The sequence below is a fragment of the Phyllobates terribilis genome, unplaced genomic scaffold (assembly GCF_046119375.1).
Source record: "Phyllobates terribilis strain yellow unplaced genomic scaffold, ASM4611937v1 Scaffold_12__6_contigs__length_324123572, whole genome shotgun sequence".
NCBI classification, from domain to species: Eukaryota; Metazoa; Chordata; class Amphibia; order Anura; family Dendrobatidae; genus Phyllobates; species Phyllobates terribilis.
Window position 1 is genome coordinate 265,543,496 of NW_027362772.1, and position 22,309 is coordinate 265,565,804.

Sequence of the window (22,309 nt, forward strand, 5' to 3'; positions counted from 1 at the left end):
AGGTCCCTATGTAAGGGCAGCGTAGTATAGGGACAGGTCCCTATGTAAGGGCAGCGTAGTATAGGGACAGGTCCCTATGTAAGGGCAGCGTAGTATAGGGACGGGTCCCTATGTAAGGGCAGAGTAATATGGGAACGGGTCCCTATGTAAGGGCAGCGTAGTATATGGACAGGTCCCTATGTAAGGGCAGCGTAGTATAGGGACTGGTCCCTATGTAAGGGCAGCGTAGTATAGGGACAGGTCCCTATGTAAGGGCAGCGTAGTATAGGGACGGGTCCCTATGTAAGGGCAGCGTAGTATGGGGACGGGTCCCTATGTAAGGGCAGCGTAGTATGGGGACGGGTCCCTATGTAAGGGCAGCGTAGTATATGGACGGGTCCATATGTAAGGGAAGCGTAGTATGGGGACGGGTCCCTATGTAAGGGCAGCGTAGTATAGGGACGGGTCCCTATGTAAGGGCAGCGTAGTATAGGGACGGGTCCCTATGTAAGGGCAGCGTAGTATAGGGACGGGTCCCTATGTAAGGGCAGCGTAGTATAGGGACAGGTCCCTATGTAAGGGCAGCGTAGTATAAGGACGGGTCCCTATGTAAGGGCAGCGTAGTATAAGGACGGGTCCCTATGTAAGGGCAGCGTAGTATAAGGACGGATCCCTATGTAAGGGCAGCGTAGTATAAGGACGGGTCCCTATGTAAGGGCAGCGTAGTATAGGGACGGGTCCCTATGTAAGGGCAGCGTAGTATAGGGACAGGTCCCTATGTAAGGGCAGCGTAGTATAGGGACAGGTCCCTATGTAAGGGCAGCGTAGTATAGGGACGGGTCCCTATGTAAGGGCAGCGTAGTATAGGGACGGGTCCCTATGTAAGGGCAGCGTAGTATAGGAACGGGTCCCTATGTAAGGGCAGCGTAGTATAGGAACGGGTCCCTATGCAAGGGCAGAGTAATATGGGAATGGGTCCCTGTGTAAGGGCAGCGTAGTATAGGGACAGGTCCCTATGTAAGGGCAGCGTAGTATAGGGACAGGTCCCTATGTAAGGGCAGCGTAGTATAGGGACAGGTCCCTATGTAAGGGCAGCGTAGTATAGGGACGGGTCCCTATGTAAGGGCAGAGTAATATGGGAACGGGTCCCTATGTAAGGGCAGCGTAGTATATGGACAGGTCCCTATGTAAGGGCAGCGTAGTATAGGGACTGGTCCCTATGTAAGGGCAGCGTAGTATAGGGACAGGTCCCTATGTAAGGGCAGCGTAGTATAGGGACGGGTCCCTATGTAAGGGCAGCGTAGTATGGGGACGGGTCCCTATGTAAGGGCAGCGTAGTATGGGGACGGGTCCCTATGTAAGGGCAGCGTAGTATATGGACGGGTCCATATGTAAGGGAAGCGTAGTATGGGGACGGGTCCCTATGTAAGGGCAGCGTAGTATAGGGACGGGTCCCTATGTAAGGGCAGCGTAGTATAGGGACGGGTCCCTATGTAAGGGCAGCGTAGTATAGGGACGGGTCCCTATGTAAGGGCAGCGTAGTATAGGGACGGGTCCCTATGTAAGGGCAGCGTAGTATAGGGACGGGTCCCTATGTAAGGGCAGCGTAGTATGGGGACGGGTCCCTATGTAAGGGCAGCGTAGTATGGGGACAGGTTCCCTATGCAAGGGCAACGTACTATAATGGCAGGTTGACGTCCAGACAGAATGCCATAAAAATTATTGTGCTTTTTCAAAAAACTGGACCAAGCAACGACTAACCATGGCACGGAAAATTTACTCTATTTACACTACATGTTTGTGTAAAAAATGGTATAAACCTGTGCAAGAACACTTCATTTTGTCGCACCGACAGCCTAAGATGCGCCAAAGTTAACCCCTTAAAGACAGTTTTCGTTCTTGTGCTTTTCATTTTTTCTCCCTAAGCTACTGCAATGCCCTGCACATGGGGTAAGCGACATAGCGAATCAGAAAACCTATACTACATTTATAATTGGAGGTATTTGCTAACAACATTATTATTATTATTACACCTACTACATTTTGGGATAGGATCTTGGAGATTGGAATACCCCCTTAACTTTTTTTTTACTTTTCTTTTCATGGATATCTGAGCTACTGCAATGCCCTGCACACTTGGTAAGTGACATAGCTGATTATAAGAACTATACTACATTTCTAATTGGAAATATTTGCTAATATTATTATTATTATTACACCTACTACATATTGGGATAGGATCTTGGAGATGGGAATCTCCCTTTAATGTTCCTTGGTGGCAATGTAAAACTTGTACCATGTCCCAGTAGAAGAAGTGAGCTATTTGGGCTTCGTTTTCACAAGAGTCCAGCTCTGCACTTTCTATGGTTCCACCCTTGTATAATGTGATTATTTGTAGTAAATGGAAGCCTGTTCTGTTCACTTTTAGGATACAGGGAAAATGCAATTGAACAGATATCTCCATGTTGGAGCCCATCTTAGGGTTGACCATGTGTTCAGTGGAGCATCTCGATAGCAATACATATTGGTCCATTCATCTCAAAACGGACTTTTCTGACAATTACATGCTTCCACAATGGGGGTTATGTATAGTTGACAACTTGCCTGATGTATGATGAATCCATTGATAATGGGTCATTATAAAGTGGAGGAAGACGGAAGAATTTTAATGTACTCTGACAAGTGGCTTATGAATCATTTTCTTAGCGAAGCCTTTTCCGGCTTGTTGGCAATGGATCAATACTTGTGTAGTTGCCATATACCGGTGTTGTGTATCACTACATGGCAAGTTAATGATTTATCAGGTTGTGATATGAATTGAATAAGAAGAAGAGATGTTTAAAAAATGCTTTAGGATTATCTCCATGACGTTATGTTGTGAGTCATGCTATGACTTGAAGACACTTATTTTCTGACCCCCGACCTTCCTTGTTAATAGTGATTAATTGCTGGATAACACCTACAGATGTCCGTGTTTGCCTCGCTTGCTTCATCGCCGGATGTGCAATCACTGACTCCTTTGGACTGTGCTGGTGGTCATTCGAGATGACCTCCTTGTGGGTAATGAAAGTGACTTATGTGTGGTCATAGCCCAGAGATGTGCCACCCACTGCTATCATTAGCACTAAATGTACAACTTACCGGAAACTGAGAAGTTTATACCCTCGACCAGTGTCGGACTGGGGTGCCAAGGGCCCACCAGTTACCAACTTCTGAGCCCCACTTTATGTGAATGTGACATTATCCTCAATCACAAATTTATATAACAATGAACTGGGTAAATTGATAAGTGAATAAGATGCTGCCTTCGTCTGTACATAGTGATTCAAGTATATTGTGGCAAGTACTGCTCATATAAGAGGGTGATGGCCCACCGGAGGATTCCCCTGTTCTCCTGTGGGCCAGTCCAAACCTGCCCTCTACATTTACACAGCATCAGGACCATAGACTGGGGCAATTTTCGTTTTTGGGCTTTCGATTTTTTTCCTCCCCTTCTTCCCAGAGTCATTTTCCATCAACCTTTTTTTTTTTTTTTTTTTTTTTTACATTTTTGCAGGACAAGTTGTAGTTTTGAATGACTCCTTTTTTTTTTTACTATATAATGTACTGCAAAAACGAAAATGATTTTTAAGTGCAATTCTGACTACTTTTTTTTATAGTGGTGAAAAAATTTCGCCATTTTCCCAGACCCATGACATTTTTTACTTTTTTTTATTTTTCCTTTGCCGAAGCTCTATTGTTTTTGTTTTTTATTTATGTTTTTGTGCGTAGTGAGCTAATGTTTCATTGATGCCATTTTGGAGTACTTTTGACTACTTATTATTCCATTTTTGGGAGAAACGTGGTATCGAAGAAACGCAATTTTTCATTTTTTTTTGTTGCTCTATGGTGTGTCTATAGTCTCTTTGTATGATGAATGGTATTTGGTATTGGTATTTTTGGTATTTGGTAAGCCATAATAAAGTAAAAAACAAAAGTTAAAAATATTTGCATGTTTTTAATGTTGCAGAAGTCCGTTACATAACTTGTGATCGGATATCCAGCTATTTAATTTACATGTTACGTAATTATTTTCCAATAGTGCACCTACACATTACATACTTGGCTCCAGCGGTTGTGCTTTCTGGTATGATAATCCAATGTTACTTAATGTAATGATCTTATCTATAGCGCAGGATGTATGTTGGTTGAGTAACTTATTAGTAACCTCCAAAGTGCACACTTTGGTTTGGTGTTTTGATGGACACAAGTTGACTTAATGGCTTGAGTAACAAAAGTACCAAGTGCTAAGTGAAAGCAGGTTTCAAAGCCTAAGGTACAAGATGTTTCAAGACAGGTCTTATCAGTTTGGACGGACCGAACGCAAGTCAACAGAGGTAGCAGTCCTCATAAGCTCACATCGAGGTGGCTTGGCCTCTTAGGAGATCCACCATTTGTCATTGGCCTCTTCTACTAGAATATCTTCTTCTACTGACCAAAGGACTACCAGTAAAATGATCCAAAATGAGTCAAATGTCCAGCAGCGAGTGATGTCAACTGCCAACGATGGTAACCGATGGACCCCATGAGTTATGTTGAGGTTGAATCTTATATCAGGTCATTGTGTTAATAATCTGGTAATGATCCAACAATGCTTTGCAATGGTGACTATCTGCTCTATGTCATGTCCGATTGCCATTACAACTGGTGTGTCCCCTCTGGGCTCCCAGACCTTGGTCCTGATAACCTGCTTTGTTTTGATTCTTTTCCTATCTTCACATCTGCATTAGTCACCACATTGATTGCTGATATGTACAGAAGAACATCCATAATTGGTAACTATTTGGTGTTCGAGAAGGTCAAAGGAGGAGAATGGGAAGTTTTTTTTTCATTTTGTGTCCAGCTTTCGTCTGTGCTACACAATTAAAAGTGACACAATCTTGGTTCCCATAAAGGAGGTTGTCTCCCTGGTTCTGGCCATAACATGGTTCATGCTTATACAGTGAGCTTCCTCTAGCCTTCACTTAGGTGCTCCAAATTGAAAGCCTCTTAACCACATGGAACCCAAATACAGGCTTGAATTGATTTCCAGGATCAGGTACTCTGGTAGTCTCTTAGGGAGATGACGCGCCCAGGGGATGGGGACGACTCGGCGCCCGGGCCTTGTTGTTGCCTGATCTTGGGGGATGTCGTGGTGGTCGGCTCCCGGGCCCGTACCCTGGGGTCACTCTTAAAAGAAGGGGGGAAGTTGTATGGGATAGGAATGTTCGTGACGCCACCTGTGGTGTCTGGTGAGGATCACCAGTGCTGCGACAGTCCTCTGAGGCCGGTGTTTAGGCAGCTTAGTTGGTACGACTCCCCACAGGTGGAGCGGGGCCTCAGGGCAGCGTAAGTGTAGGTATGCAGGACAGAGGGGACCCAGCCGGGTCAGAGGAAGAATAGGCACACACACAACAGTTCACTTCAGTACCTTTACTGGTGGTGTTTCTGGCACGGTCCAGGGTACTTCAGGGTGAAGGGTGCATATCAGGACTCTCCGCAGTGAGCGGGTGTGGAGCCTCCTGTTCCTTGCCTTTCCTTGATAAGTTTCTGACCTGCCTGGAGCTAGGCCTAACTTGGTCTCTGTCTTGCACCTGCTGACCCGGTGGTAGGGCCTTCTGTTGGAGTTCACAGTTCCTGGTCTCTGGGGCCTCCGTGACTCCTGACCCTGGTATAACAGTCAGCTTCTGGTGAACCTGGGACGTATAGTTCTCCAGGGGTTCCGGTTATTCCTGCTGGGGATACAGGCCCCCGTAGGCGCGGACCCGGTGTCCGGTAAATGGTTTTGGGGTGTGCTGGTTAAGCTCCTCTGCCCCTTATGTTGCTTGCTTACTCCACTCGCCTTCGGCCACGCTCAGGGCCCTCACTAGGCTTCACACGGGCAGTAGGCCTCGCTACTCTTCGCTGCTCTGAGCGTCGGCACGCTCCTGGCTCACTAATCTGAGCTCACGGAGTCTGAACTCTCTCTAGAGGAACTAACTGAGCTCCACTGCAGACTGACCTCTCTCAGACTCGTCTTCTGCAGGAACTGGAACTGACTCTGTCCCCTGAGGAAACTGTTCTCTAGACTGAGCTTCTCACAGACTGAACTGCCTGGCTCCACCCTCCCTATATATATATCCCTATCCAGGCTCCCTCTGGTGGTCTGAGGTGGTAGGGTGGAGGTGTGTGAATGCTATGAGGGCCCCTTGTGGAGAAGTCCATCCATACACCCCTCTGGGATCTGTGGCACCAATGCGCAGCAGGGCGCCACATAGGCAATATTAATTTCTTGTCCTCACCAGTATAGTTTTGAAGTATGCTTCCTAATAATTCCACAATATCAAACATATCCAGATTTGGAATGACTCATGAAGGCCCAGAGGATTTGCAAACCTTTGAGTAATTAGTGGATGTTTGAGTGATCGTTTGTCTTTACATTTTCAAAGGTGGAAAAAAAAACCCTCTTGATTGCTATTGATAAAGAGAACCTATGCAGCACAAGAAAAGTCTTGGAGGCTGAAGTGGAAAGATTCAGATTACGGCCGGTGTTGGTCTACGATCATTAGCAGAACAGAGATCGTGGGAAGGGTTATAGATGGGAATGACTGAGGAGATGTAGAGCGTAGAGCAGTGTAGCCTTTGGAAGGGTGTGAGACAGATAATGGAAGAAAAATAGAGATGTATTGCACAGCAGGACTGTGGAGAGGATGGTTATGGTGGTAAACAGATGAGGAGATGGTGGTGCAGCACTGGAGAGAGGATGGGTCGAGTGGTAGACCGAGGTAAGGAAGGAGATGGGTGGGTCAGGTGGTAGATGGAGATGAGGGAGGAGATGTAGAGTGGGACAGCACTGTAGAGGAGATGGGTAGAGTGTTTAACAGAAATGAGGGAGGAAATGTAGGGCTGTGCAGTACTATGTAGGAGATGGGTTGGGTGGTAGATGGAGATGAGGGAAGAGTTGCACAGTGGTGCAGCACTGTGGAGGGAATGAGTTGGGTGGCAGTCGGAGATGCAGAGAGGTGTAGCACTGTGGAGAGCTTTAGGGGTAAGAATGATAACTATAATATTTTAGAACAGATGGGCAACCAGTGCAGCGACCGTAACACATACGATGGAGGCAACGGTATAGACCTTGATTAGAAAGAGCAGACTGGCTGCTGCCTTCAAGATTGATTGGAGGAGGGAGGGTTTAGACAGGCGATGACTGATCAGTAGTACCCAGCACTTATGGTAGTACCACAGATTTAGTCTCACAAAGTATTTATTAGAAATACTAACATATACTGTGCAAACAGAGTGCATTCAAAGCTTTCCCCTTTGCCTGTATTATACACACAGTCCAATAATTTACATAGGAAATGTGTAATAATTGATTTAATCAGTGGTGGATATTGGACACTTGCTGCACGTTTCCCCCCGCAAATTACAGATGATCACTGGGGGTCCCAGGATTGCAAATTGTATATAATCACACAGGTTTATCAGTGTAGTCATAGGTGCATGTTGGTACTATGTTATTATAGAAATTAATCTGATTTATTAGGAGTAAGATGTAGATTAACATTGAATAATAAATTCTAGGTATTATGTTCCACTTCCATAGAAATTGATGAATATGTCTTCCAGCCAAGATTGCAAGACGTACGATACTGCATCCGGGGCACACCTTCCCTGAAAGACGGAAATGCAGAGTCTCCACTGTTTGCAAAATTTCCGGTAAGTCTCCTCAGACAATATTACAACACTTTTCCTCCCGTAAAGTGCTGCTCTGAATATTGCTTTTTTTTTCTTTTAGTCAGACGGCCGTATAACATGAACGACGATTGTATTGCAATGCTCAGACTGGCCGTTGGCTAGCCTGACCCGAGCATGACAGCCACTAATTGTGCAAGTTCTCCGCTTAAAAAGATGAGAGAGGCCTGTAATTGACATCATAGGTAGACCTCAACTATGAGAGACAAAATGAGAAAACAAATCCTGAAAATCACATTGTCTGATTTGGAAAGAATTTTTTTTCAAATTTTGGTGGAAAATAAGTATTTGGTCAATTACAAAAGTTCATCTCAATACTTTGTTATATATCCTTTGTTGGCAATAACAGAGGTCAAACGTTTTCTGTAAGTCTTCACAAGGTTGGCACACACTGTTGCTGGTATGTTGGCCCATTCCTCCATGCTGATCTCCTCTACAGCAGTGATGTTTTGGGGCTGCCGCAGGGCAACACGGACTTTCAACTCCCTCCAAAGGATTTCTATAGGGTTTAGATCTGGAGACTGGCTAGGCCACTCCAGGACCTTGAAATGCTTCTTACGAAGCCACTCCTTCATTGCCCTGGCGGTGTGCTTGGGATCATTGTCATGCTGAAAGACCCAGCCTCGTTTCATCTTCAATGTCCTTGCTGATGGAAGGAGGTTTGCACTCAAAATCTCACGTTACATGGCCCCATTCATTCTTTCATGTACACGGATCAGTCATCCTGGTCCCTTGGCAGAGAAACAGCCCCAAAGCATGATGTTGCCACCCCCATGCTTCACAGTAGGTATGGTGTTCTTTGGATGCAACTCGGCATTCTTTCTCCTTCAAACACGACGAGTTGTGTTTCTACCAAACAGTTCTACTTTGGTTTCATCTAACCATATGACATTCTCCCAATACTCTTCTGGATCGTCCAAATGCTCTCTAGCAAACTTCAGATGGGCCCAGACATGTAATGGCTTAAGCAGGGGGACACGTCTGGCACTGCAGGATCTGAGTCCCTGGCAGCATAGTGTGTTACTGATGGTAGCCCGTGTAACGTTGGTCCCAGCTCTCTGCAGGTCATTCACTAGGTCCCCCCGTGTGGTTCTGGGATATTTGCTCACCATTCTTGGGATCATTTTGACCCCACGGGGTGAGATCTTGTGTGGAGCCGCAGATCGAGGGAGATTATCAGTGGTCTTGTATGTCTTCCATTTCCTAATTATTGTTCCCACAGTTGATTTCTTCACACCAAGCTGCTTGCCTATTGCAGATTCAGTCTTCCTAGCCTGATGCAGGGCTACAATTTTGTTTCTGGTGTCCTTCGACAGCTCTTTGGTATTCACCATAGTGGAGTTTGGAGTTTGGAGTGTGACTGTTTGAGGTTGCGGACAGACCTCTCTCATCTTTTTAGGTGGGAGAACTTGCACAATTGGTGGCTGACTAAATACTTTTTTTCCCCACTGTACATGCCCTTACGCTCGGCCAGTCTGAGTACTGAGATGCAATCGTCGTCCGTGTTATACGGCCGTCTCACTGCGGACTAAAAATGTTTTCACCTTTTTGATTTAGATTTGACAGTGTTTAATGCGTTTTTTAATCCATATTTTTAGTGCAGAAATGCTGGGATTCTGTACTTAAAAATGCAATAGACCTTTTTTACATGCATTTTTTTTTTCAGGCTCCCTATAAAATCCTATACGTAAAAAACAAAAATTCACCAAAAAATGCACAGTTTAACACAGTCTTTAAATGCGCAGCGTGCATGAGTTTTCATTGAATCACATCGACTTTGTTTGAACTGTTAAATTCAGCAGATTTTCTGTACAAAAAGAAAAATGCAGAGTTTATGCATCTTAAAACCTGCACCACATGTCAATTCCCATGTCGAAACTTTACACAATATGAAACCCCTCGCGGGCAGGGTCCTCTCTCCTCCTGTACCATTCACCATCATATTTTGTTAAAGGTAATTGTAATTGTTTTTCTGTGTATACCCCGTTTTTCACATGTAAAGCGCCATGGAATAAATGGCGCTATAATAATATATAATAATAATCACTGATATCTCATCTATGTGGGCTGCTGCATTACTCTGCGGAGTTTCTGCATGCAAATCAGTGCAGAAAATCCCCCTTAAAATATGAATTGTGTCAAAAAGGCCCTAATGTTTTCTTTTAAGGAAGTTGGCCATCTTTTGTGCTAAATCGGGGGGATATGTTTTTTTTTAATTGAGTGGGGTATGTATTATACTTCATGGTATTTTGATGAATACGGAGCACAGACTAATTGCGGATATGGCACATGGGTACCATTCGCCGACCCTAAACATGGGCGCCGACTGTCAACTATTTGCTTAGATTTTCAGATATTACCAAATGCAGAAAATGTAGAAAGAAAAAGTGCAAGAAAGATAAAAACAAGCCCTTCACATTGTAGCCACGTGACCAAACAATCCCAGAGACGTCAGCAAGCGTTTACTGCAGCGTGGATGAGACTTGTCGTGGGGCAGGATATAACCAGTATGTTATCAGCACAGGAACATAGCAGGTGTAAAGGTGACAATTAATGATGTAAGCGAAGTGGACAATTGGCCAACGAGCCGGGAGACAAACAATAAAATCTTCTGTTTGGTACAAAAACAATGCAATTCATTCAAATAGGTGACCAAAATGGGCATTCCTCAAGGTCAACGACACCTGGCGGAGACGCGAGGCTGAGAAAGCTGTTGGTAGAATCTGGAATAGAGTTGGAAACTTGTACTAATCCTGCGTGTACCAGTGCGCCAAGTGCCAAGAACATTTGTGTACTGGTGATACGTAAACAAGTCGTCTGCACAATGCCCACGTTTTCTGAGAAAAAGCACTTGTGGTTGGCATGTTAACAGCCCATGTCAGTGCATTGATGATATATTACAGAAAATAAGATTAAAACAAGCAGCACTAGAATTATAGCCAGCAACAGCTTACAGGAAACCGGTCACTAGGTTTTCCCAATATAAAGTATGGCCACCACCTTTTTCATCCGGATTGGTTCAGTCAAATTGGTCCCCATATGGTCCGGTCAGATGGTCATCGCTTGTCTTGCTTAAGCGCCACCTCTTCTCTCGTTGCAAGCATCGTCTTCCCACTTGCTTCATGTGGATGACACATCCTACATCATCCATACAGAGACCCCCAGTCGCACCCTTGCGCAGGTGTACTTCTCTCTGCCCTGCTGAGGGCCGAGTAAAGTACTGAAGTGCACATGTGCCGGCTTTACTTCCGAATCATCTGCGTTCTTTGGCCTCTCCCGACACATATGCAGGAGCGCGATTGGGGGACACTATTTGGATGATGTAGGACGTGTCATCCACATGAAGCAAGAGGGAAGATAGTGCTTGCAATGAGAGAGGAGGTGCCAACGCAAGACCAGCAACGCCCATTGGATCAGACCGCTCCGTATGGGGGTAAAATAAAAAGTATTTTTTGTGCTATGCAGAGGAGATTGAAGACTTGTATATGGCTTAGTAAAATACCGCAAAAGAGGCCTTAATGGTGGTGGCTGTAGTTTATATTGGGAAAACCTGGTGACAGCTTCCCATTAACCCATTGACTCTTAAATACCGAATAGTAATTTTGTAGATAAGCAGTGGTCCCCACTCTTCAACCATTTCAGAGGCCCACAGGTGGTGGTTTACTAACCTAAAAAGAAGCTCCACTTTGGACCAACGAGCAATGGAGGAATACTGGATGTTAACCTAATTCAATGACTACCCAATCGGTCAATGTGCGGGTCACTTTGAAGTAACAGCTCCTTTGTGCCATCCATATCATAAGGGGGTCCTGAAACTTGAGAAGATATTGACCAAGCTGGACCTTGCATAACAGAAATAATACATGCATTACCAGTCCAATTAAATATGTAAAATGCATCGACGTAATAAGGGAAGTTGAAGAAACTGAGAACGGCGGCCAAATAACGAGCCTGATTATATGAAGCTGATTAACTTATCAGGGTGGAGTCTTGTTGAAGTCTTGTATATTTATAATTAATGAGAACATATATCTGGAAAGAGGAAGCCAACTGTACTACATTCCTGGAACAAGATGACCTCTTTGATCTTGTACCGCCACTCCTAACATCTCTTTTCGAGGATTGTGTGTACTTGTTACTATGAAATATGTGCAGCCCTTAAAATACACTGCTCAAAAAAATAAAGGGAACACTTAAACAGAATATAACTCCAAGTGAATCAAACTTCTGTGAAATTAAACTATCCACTTAGGAAGTAACACTGATTGACTATCAATTTCACATGCTGTTGTGCAAATACAATAGATGGAAATTATTGGCAATTATCAAGACATCCTCAATAAAGGAGTGGTTCTGCAGGTGGGGACCACAGACCACATCTCCGTACCAATGCTTTCTGGCTGATGTTTTGGTCACTTTTGAATGTTGGTTGTGCTTTCACACTCGTGGTAGCATGAGACGGACTCTACAACCCACAGAAGTTGCTCAGGTAGTGCAGCTCATCCATGATGGCACATCAATGCGAGCTGTGGCAAGAAGGTTTGCTGTATCTGTCAGCGTAGTGTCCAGAGGCTGGAGGCACTACCAGGAGACAGGCCAGTACACCAGGAGACGTGGAGGGGGCCGTAGGAGGGCAACAATCCAGCAGTAGGACCACTACCTCCGCCTTTGTGCAAGGAGGCACAGGAGGAGTACTGCCAGAGCCCTGCAAAATGACCTCCAACAGGCCACAAATGTGCATGTGTCTGCACAAACGGTTAGAAACCGACTCCATGAGGGTGGTATGAGGGCCTGACGTCCACAGATGGGGGTTGTGCTCACAGCCCAATACTGTGGGGGACGCTTGGCATTTGCCACAGAACACCAGGATTGGCAAAGTCTCCACTAGTGCCCTGTGCTCTTCACAGATGAAAGCAGGTTCACACTGAGCACATGTGACAGACGTGACAGAGTCTAGAGACGCCGTGGAGAGTGATCTGCTGCCTGCAACATCCTTCAGCATGACCGGTTTGGCAGTGGGTCAGTGATGGTGTGGGGTGGCATTTCTTTGTAAGGCCGCACAGCCCTCCATGTGCTAGCCAGAGGTAGCCTGACTGCCATTAGGTACCGAGATGAGATCCTCAGAGCCCTTGTGAGACCATATGCTGGTGCGGTTGGTCCCAGGTTCTTCTTAATGCAGGACAATGCCAGACCTCATGTGGCTGGAGTGTGTCAGCAGTTCCTGCAAGATGAAGGCATTGAAGCTATGGACTGGCCCGCCCGTTCCCCAGACCTGAATCCGATTGAGCACATCTGGGACATCATGTCTCGCTCCATCCACCAACGTCACGTTGCACCACAGACTGTCCAGGAGTTGGCGGATGCTTTAGTCCAGGTCTGGGAGGAGATCCCACAGGAGACCATCCTCAACCTCATCAGGAGCATGCCCAGGCGTTGTAGGGAGGTCATACAGGAACGTGGAGGCCACACACAATACTGAGCCTCATTTTGACTTGTTTGAAGGACATTATATCAAAGTTGGATCAGCTTGTAGTGTGTTTTTCCACTTTATTTTTGAGGGTGACTCCAAATCCAGGCCTCCATTGGTTATAAATTTGATTTCCATTGATGATTTTTGTGTGATTTTGTTGTCAGCACATTCAACTTTGTACAGAACAAAGTATTCAATGAGAATATTTCATTAATTCAGATCTAGGATGTGTTATTTGAGCGTTCCCTTTATTTTTTTGAGCAGTGTATAATGCCCCAAAAGGAAAATCTAAGAACCATGGCTGAGTCTCTTTTCTACTCTTGACTACGAATGAGTGGACCCGTGGATGTTCATATTCATCGGGTTCCACTGAACTTTAGTCCAAAGTTCGGTTTGGGTGCCGGAACTGTACCCGAACTTAAACCTGAACCCAAACCCCATATAAACCAATCAGGACCCAAACTTTGGAGCTGGAAAATCTTTCTCCTCTCCGTAAAATGGACTTCCAGGAGAAATCTGTGTTCGGAGTTCAGCACCAGGCACTAGGTGTCCGGTACGAACTTCGAACTTTACAGTTCGGGTTAGCTCATTTCTACTCTTGACTCTTTAATTGAGGTGGACTTCTTTCGGGTGGGGGGAAATGTACTCAGTGGCCCTACACATTAGATAGATGATAGACAAATGATCGGTTGCCTGACATCTTTCTCACCTGATTCCCCCATAGATACGTTCCCGTGTCTCTATGGGAGAGCCACTACCAGACTTGTCATCTTTCTGCTGAACAAAAGGATCGGCTGTTGAAATTCCAATGGCCCAATCCTTCTCTCTCCTAAAAAACATCTGTTGGGGGAGACTCTACCCTTTGCGAAGAAACACGTCAGGATGGATCTGACTTTTAACTAATAGTCATCTGATCCGTGCATTCAGACGATCTGCTCACTATTCACTTGTAACTAAATTACCACTATCTTACAAATGTTGGAAAACGTCCTTGTTATTAATTGATTTTCTCTCCTAGATAAGGGAAGGGGTGGAGAAAATGCTTACTATGTATGGTCAACTTTCCTCAGCTGACATGAAGGCAACCGACTCCTCACCACTCCTCTCCTGATATGTCTGTCTGAGTCAATCATTGTACTGCCCATGATATAATTCTTTTGCATCTTTTCTTATAACTCTGCACAGTTCATTCCTCTGTCATTCCTCCTAGAAACGTATGAACACATTGACAATTGGTTGCTATAACATATCAGGACAGGCATCGGCACTCCTTAACACGAACCTGTCATTAGGTTTCTTTTTGTAAACTGGCACCACTACTTTATTAACCTTTTTCTTCCCCTTTTACTTCCCCATTTTTCTCCATTTACTTCTCTACCAGCCATCCATAGCCCAGTATAACTGGTAAAACAGCTTTAAATGGAATCTGTCAGTATGATCAACCCTCCTAAGCCATCTATAAGGACATGTAGGTCATAGGAAGCTGAAGAATATCTGCGATCTGATGTCTTGTTTCAGAGAAAAATATGTTTTTCTTAATATGTAAGAGCTGTTAAGATCTACGGGCCGGTCAGAGATCTCACTGAGAATCTGCCTCCAGAACTTATTATAAATGAAAGGGGGAGTTACCAGTGTGAGGACTGTCAGTCATTACATGTCTCACACTGGTAACTCCTCCTTTCATTTATAATGCGCTTTGGAGGCGGATTCTTGGGGAGATCTATGTCCGGCCCATAGATCTTAACAGATCATTTACATATTAAGAAAAAGGTGGATTTCTCTGGAATAAGACATCTGATCGCAGATATCAAGGCATTATTTTATTCAGCTTTCTATGACCTACATACCCATACAGACAGCTTAGGAGGGTTCTGCTAACTTTCTGCCTCTGTTTCTAATTGACGTCACCCACACAGCCTGTAAATTTAATTGATCAGAAGACTCGTGTAGGCATAATCTCCGCCGTCCACTGTAAAGTGACTCTTGGTGCATGCACAATGCAGGTGTAGAGGCTGTTTGGATAAGTTTGGGGACATCATCCTCATCGATCAGTGGCTTAAAATGGCATAGAGGTGGCAGGACAATTTAAGGATTTTTTTTTAAACAAGGTATGCAGGGCAGCAGAGGTGCTGAAGACTACTGGTAGGGAGATGAAATTAGATGTTAATAACATGGCAACTATAATTTACAAAGAAAGGGAAAACCTGATGGCAGGTTCCTTTTCGGGGCTTATGAAGACGTCCGTGGATCTCTGTCCGATCACAAACTGTCTCCTTACCTGAGCGTGACAGCCTCATAGAAATATATGAAGCTGTCCTGCTCCGTTCGGGAGACCCGAGGTCAGTCCGTGCATTAGCGGTCCGTGATCGGAACAAGATCCATGGATGTCTGCATGAGCCCTAATGCTTAGGTAATACAACTATCCATCTGAATCTTTCGAGTAGACAATCCAGGGATGCAAACCGCTCCCATTCTACCATTTCTTCCAAACTTTTTTGCACAACCAGCTCATCCCAATTATTTTTATGTTCTTTATATTTTTAGACAGAAAAGTGACTGATAATGTGATAGATGTTTGATAAACATTTTTTTTTTACTCATATACGGATCTGTCCATACTCAACATATTGCAGTGTCTGATTGTTTCCATTCCCATCTCGAAAGGGTAAAAAATGTAGAAAATATTTTGAGGGCCTTTTAACTTCCAGCAGATCGGTGGTGTCCTGGGTCCTTAGAAACTCCCATCAATCACTCAAAAGACTGCTGAGAAGTGTGTGGCTCCAGAGGGAGAGGCGCGCAGTTCCTGCCTGAGCGGAGTAGAGAATCAACAGAAAGTCATAGGCCTCGATTTATTGAGACATTTCATACGCCAGTATTGACGAAGAGTGTGCTGGAGTATGATGACCCAAATTCATTAATGGGAATCTGTCACCACGATTTTGCTATGGAATCTGAGAGCAGCATAATAAAGGGGCTGAGACACTGATTCCAGCAATGTCTCACTGGGCTCCTTGGTGCAGTATTGATAGAATCCCTGTTTTCTCTGCTGTAGCTGTAGCAGTGCTCAAATGCTGAGCTGTGTATAACCCCACCCACACCACTGATTGGCAGCTTCCTGTGTACACTGTGTGCAAGCTGCCAATCAGTGGTGGGGGCGGAGTTGTACAGATGGGCTGGACTACTGTGCACCTGAGATTTAGTCCTGCAGTGATAATCTACTGCTGATAAAACACTGATTGTATTGAAACTACACTAATGGATTTGGTGCATCTTTCAGTTACCAATGTGTGTTACAACAAGAAATGTACTCCAGTCAGAGACTGGGTTACATTTCTGTTGTAATTTACACCACTTGTGTGGCATAAATTATGATTAATTTGTCATCTGCATTTGGCCATGACCCCTATGTGGTCTAGCTGTGCCCACTTTTTTAAAAGTAACAAAAATTTTGGACAAAAATGTTGCGACATTTTCAAAGTTTTAAACATCAATTCTCATGAAGACTGTTTGAGGGATGGGCCACACCGATGACTTTCTACTGATCCCATACTCCACTCTATACGGGCGTTCAGGCAGGAGCAGTGACCTTCAGCCTTCGTTGCTGTTCACTTCTCTGTGATTTTTGAGCTCTTGTTCTGCATTTTATGTTTGAGATCAATATTTAAAGGCTTAAATGGCTAAAGTGCCCCATATAGAATATTCATACTCAGTGTTAGATTGGGTTGGGTTGATTCTTGGAACCCACTCTTCAGCGACAAGCAAAAATAACCTGACCCTTGTACACAAATTAACTTTTGCTTCTATATAATATTAATTTGTCTAGCTTATTTAATGAATGATTAGATGATACCTTTTTCTGTAAATTGTGGATCAATTTTAATAGCACTACTCATTAGCACTTCTTCACAGGAGCGGCCTACCGGAGGATTCTCCGCTTCTCCTATGTGCCAGTCCGTGCCTGGTAATACTTCCCGGAATGGTGCTGTTCTTGCGATGTTTGTGTCACCTAGTGCTCAGTTGATAGTGTTATATTAAGTAAGAGCTGTTGCCTATCACCAGTCACTGATGGCTGCAGCCTTCACATTTCCATCTGACGGAACTGTGAAGGCTGCAGCCGATCAGTATCTGCAGATTGTTTTGTCACATGAGCATTGGGTACAACATAGACTTCACTGGAACGCTGCCAGTTGGGGACGTATTTATTATTATTTTTTTTTAATATTATATGGTGCCCTTTAGCGTTTAGAAGGGGTTGCCCAGATTATTATTAATGTAATTAACAATAATGTTGCAGCATATTATAGCGGTTGTTTATGTATATTACTGGTCTGTGCCTCAGAACTTGGTACGATTAATGTTTTTATTTGACTTTTAAACAATGAAGCGATATAAAATTTCAAGCAATTCTCCACGTAATAAGATTACTTTATATTATAAGTAAAAAAAAAATACTAGCGCTTCTGTAGGTTTATGGCACTTAGGCTTTTAATACTTCATTAAATCATAAAAAAAAAAAAAAAAAGTGAGTGCATGCGTCTTGCTTATATTGTGCTTCGTTCAGGACTGCACCGCCCTGGCCTGAGCCGGATTCTTCTTTATTGGCTGTGCTAGTGACTGATTTATATTGCAACCACAGTTCAGCAATGGAGGAGGTATTGACGATAAGGATATATAGCGCTGATTGCATTGTTTGGCACGGAGCAGTAAAGCGTATTTACGACCGTGGAAAAGCATAGAATTACAAGGGGAGGATCAGAGTGCTGCTGTCTCTATTGGATGTATATGGAGGATAGTCATCCTAATAACTTTCTCGGATGAGATTTGGCTACATTAACAGTGCTCAGCTATTACATTTATTCCATGTATTTCAGGGTCATCATGTCCAACCCTCTTCTCAATGCAGGATTCACTAAACCATCTCAAACAGATGTCTGTCCAGCCGCTGTTTGAAGACTTCCATTGAAGGAGAACTCACCACCTCTCGTGGCCGCCTGTTCAACTCATTGATCTCCATCACTGTCAAAAAGTTTTTTATAATATCTAATCTGTATCTTCTCCCTTTCAGTTTCACCCCATTGCTTCTCATGTTTCTGTGTGCAAATGAGAATAAGAATGATACCTCTACAGTGTAACAGCCCTTCAGATATTTGTAGACAGCTATTAAGTCTCCTCTCAGCCTTCTTTTTTGCAAGCTAAACATTCCCAGATCCTTTAACCACTCCCCATAGGACATAGTTTGCAGTCCGCTCACCATCCTGGCAGCTCTTCTCTGAACTTGCTCCAGTTTTTCAATGTCTTTTTTTAAAATGTAGCACCCAAAACTGAACACAATATTCCAGATGAGGTTTGATCAAGGAGTATTTGGTGTACAGGAGACTACTAATGTGACATGCAGAAGTAGTGCTGTTGCAGAGCGTGACATGCAGAAGTAGTGCTGTTGCTTTAAAAGCATTCAGCAACTATTAGAAGTAATACAAGCACATGAGACAGGAAGTGTTGAGCTCCAGAAGCATCCAGCAACTAGAGATGTTAACACAGTCACAGGAGAAAGGGAGTGTTTTAGCAGAACCCCATGGGGATTGTGGGGAAGTTGTTTACTGTCTGGCTGGAGCTGAAGAGAAAGGTGGTGTGTGTTCTGTATCTCACAGAAGTGCCCCTGCAAGTGAAAAGGATTCAAGTCAGGAGTAAAGCTAAGCACAGGGCAGGTAGAGTTCCAGAACTAGCAGTGTAGAGTATTGTCAGGCAGAAAGATAAGAACTGGAAGAAATGGTGTCACAGGGATCATCTCCCTCAGCAAACCCTCCCCCCTCCTCCATCTCACTGTGCTGTAAAGAATGCTGTGCTCATTAATGTGCCTTTGCATTAGAATTGTGCTGTCCTGTACTACTGGGAAGACTGTGAACTGCTGTGCTGCTAAGGAAACTGTACTGTTTGTCACTGGAGCCTGTTGCTAATAAGAATTAACTTGCACTGGCTGTGCGGTTTATTAAATGCCACTGTTCTACCGTTTATGAGGACTCTTGTCAAGTGTGTCTGGTCAGCAAGTGAAACCACCTACGTGTCTGTGCCTGAGGGTCTATACCCGTGTGCCTGAGAGAAGCTGCAGCACATGGTCTATGGTCTCCCTGAGTAACTTTTCCCCCAGGATTCCAAAAAATTCATGTAACTTGTCTCGCCCCTATCTGAACCTAGTGGCGTGCGTTTAACACTAATCCCAAGTATATGAGTCTTAAACGGTTATTCCCCAAAAATCAAGTTAGCAAATAACTAGCTGACTGCTGGGAGCCCCATTCTGAATGAATCAGGTGTGCAGCCTCCACTCCATTCATTGTCTATTGGACTGCTGAGTACAGTTCTCAGATTTTTTTAGCAATCCCATAGACAATAGCCCCCCGATTCATCATTTGCGATTTATTGAATTCACTTTTCTTATTTGTCTTGTGGTTCTCACATGTGGTTTATGAATTTGGTAAAAAAAATAAAAATGCTCTTTAATTTTTACCTTTTAACCAGTTTTGGCGACTTTTCAAAAGTCACAGATGTTGTAGGAAGTTGCACGTTTGTCTAAAAAACGGCTTCATGTTTCATAGTAATTGCTTTCTTGGGGTTCCTTATCAAATAGATCCAGAATATGGTGCTTTAAAAAAACATATAGTACCATGTGCCTTGAATTCTTTTACAGCATTCAAGAGAAAAAAAAAAAAAAATCTTCAAACAGTTTTTCATAGATGTCTGAATTCGGAGTAAGGGCGCGGTCATACGGCTGTATTAATCGGAGCGAGATTGGAACGCAATGCTCGGACTGGCCAGTGGCTCTACCTACCCAAGCTTGACAGTTGCATAGAAATACAGTTGAAACCAGAAGTTTACATACACTATATATATATATAAAAAGACACATATGCATGTTTTTCTCAATATCTGACATGAAATCAGAATAAAACTTTCCCGTTTTAGGTCAATTAGGATTACCATAATGTTTAATATTTGCCAAATGCCAGAATAATGCGACAGAGTTTCCATACATTTCATTAGTATTTGGTACCATTGCCCTTAAACTGAATGACTTGGGTTAAACGTTTGGAATATCCTTCCACAAGCTTCTCACAATAGTTGCTTGGAATTTGGGCCCATTCCTCCTGACAAAACTGGTGTAACTCCTCCAGGTTTGTAGGTTGCCTTGCTCGCACCTGCCTTTTCAGCTTTTCCCATAAATTTTCAATAGGATTGAGGTCAGGGCTTTGTGATGGCTACTCCAAAACACTGACTTCGTTATCCTTAAGCCACTTTGTTACCATTTTGGCAGTAAGCTTCGGGTCACTGTCCATTTAGAAGACCCATTTCCGCCCAAGCTTTAACTTTCCGGCTGATGTCTTGAGATGTTGCTTCAGTATTGCCACATAATCTTCTTTTCTCATGATGCCATCTATTTTGTGAAGTGCACCAGTTTCTCCTGCAGCAAACAACCCCACAACATGATGCTGCCACCCCCGTGTTTCACAGTTGGGATGGTGTTTTAGGCTTCCAAGCTTCTCCCTTTTTCCTTCAAATGTAACAATGGTCATTGTGCCCAAAAAGTTAAATTTTAGTTTCATCAGACCACAGAACATGTCTCCAAAAATTAAGGTCTGTGTTCCTGTGTCCATTTGCAAACATTAATCTTTTTTTAATGTTTCTTTTGGAGTAATGGCTTCTTCCTGGCAAAGTGGCCTTTCAGCCCATGTTGATACCGTACTCGTTTCACTGTGGATATTGTTACAATCTTACCAGCTTCCACCATCATCTTCACAAGGTCTTTTGCTTTTGTCCTTGGGTTGAAATGCACATGTCGGACCAAAGCACATTCATCTCTGGGACACAGAACCCATTTCCTTCCTGAGAGGTATGATGGCTGGACATCCCCATATAATTGTTTGTACAGATGAACGAGGCACCTTCAGATATCTTGAAATTGTACCCAAGGATGAGCCAGACTTGTTCAAGTCCACAATTCTCTTCCTGATATCTTGGCTGATTTCTTTAGCCTTTCCCATGATGTTACACAAAGAAACAGTGTGTTTCAGGTGTGCATTAAAATACATCCACAGGTCTGTCTCTAATGAACTCAGATGTTGCCAAAAAACTATCAGAAGCTTCCAAACACATGGCATCATCATATGGGCAGTCCAGAATTGTTTAAAGGCATAGTAATCTTAGTGTATGTAAACTTTTGACTTTGCAATAAGTAATAAAAATGCTTTAAAACATTCTCTCTCTCATTATTCTGGCATTTGGCAAATATTAAAAATTATGGTAATCCTAATTGACCTAAAATGGGGAAGGTTTATTCTGATTTCATGTCAGATATTGAGAAAAACAAGCAGATGTGTCTTTTTATATAGTGCATGGAAACTTCTGGTTTCAACTATACATGAAGCTGTCACGCTTGGGTTGGGAGTCTGAGAATTTCAGTCCGATTTATACGGCCATCTGGCTGTGCCCTAACCATTGATCTGGCAGACCTGGTCCACCCATTTAATGAGGCAAAATTAAAAAGTAAAAAGGCTTGATAACGTGTGAACGCTGTGAGATAGAGAGTAGGAGGTCTCAAAGTGCCCTGCGAGTGGTTCAGTAATGACCATGTGCGACCCCCGCTCCATAGACAGAGAGCATGATCAACCACTGCTCTAATCACTAATACTCCAGACCCACAGGGGATTTTGGAAGCCCTGTTATGTTTTGGAGGATCTATGTGTCCGCGCTCAAACATTTATCACTTATTTTGTGTATATTATGCGATAACGCTTTAAGGGCAACTGCAATTTATACAGATGGTAAAAAGCCGACTGCTGATTTTATCTATTATCTACATCCATCCCCAAAAAATAAGCGGTTTTCTGAAAGCAGCCAACCCCTTTAATAACCCATATAACTGTAGAAACATGAGCCGATGATACAGCATGACGCAAAATTATACATCGTCCTTCCGAGATGTTATTACGATAATTCAAAGATTACAGAACACAAGATGATTGCCGCTGGAACGAATAAGCCTGAGACGTGACACCTTTTTTTTTTAATTCATTTGCCCATTAAAAATGAACTTATGGCACAATGTAGGGCATCTGC

The 22,309-nt window shown here is 43.7% G+C and overlaps 1 long non-coding RNA gene across 2 annotated transcripts; it reads left to right on the forward strand.

The window, feature by feature from the left end:
- Positions 1-1,894: 1,894 nt before the first annotated feature.
- LOC141171591 (uncharacterized) lies at positions 1,895-19,234 on the forward strand. 2 transcript variants are annotated; one of them, XR_012252354.1, is made up of 3 exons: positions 1,895-2,118; positions 7,583-7,695; positions 18,073-19,234. It is a non-coding gene; the product is annotated as an uncharacterized lncRNA (long non-coding RNA). The 2 variants fall into 2 exon arrangements; XR_012252353.1 differs by lacking the exon at positions 1,895-2,118 and adding an exon at positions 6,446-6,761.
- The last annotated feature ends 3,075 nt before the right edge of the window (positions 19,235-22,309 follow it).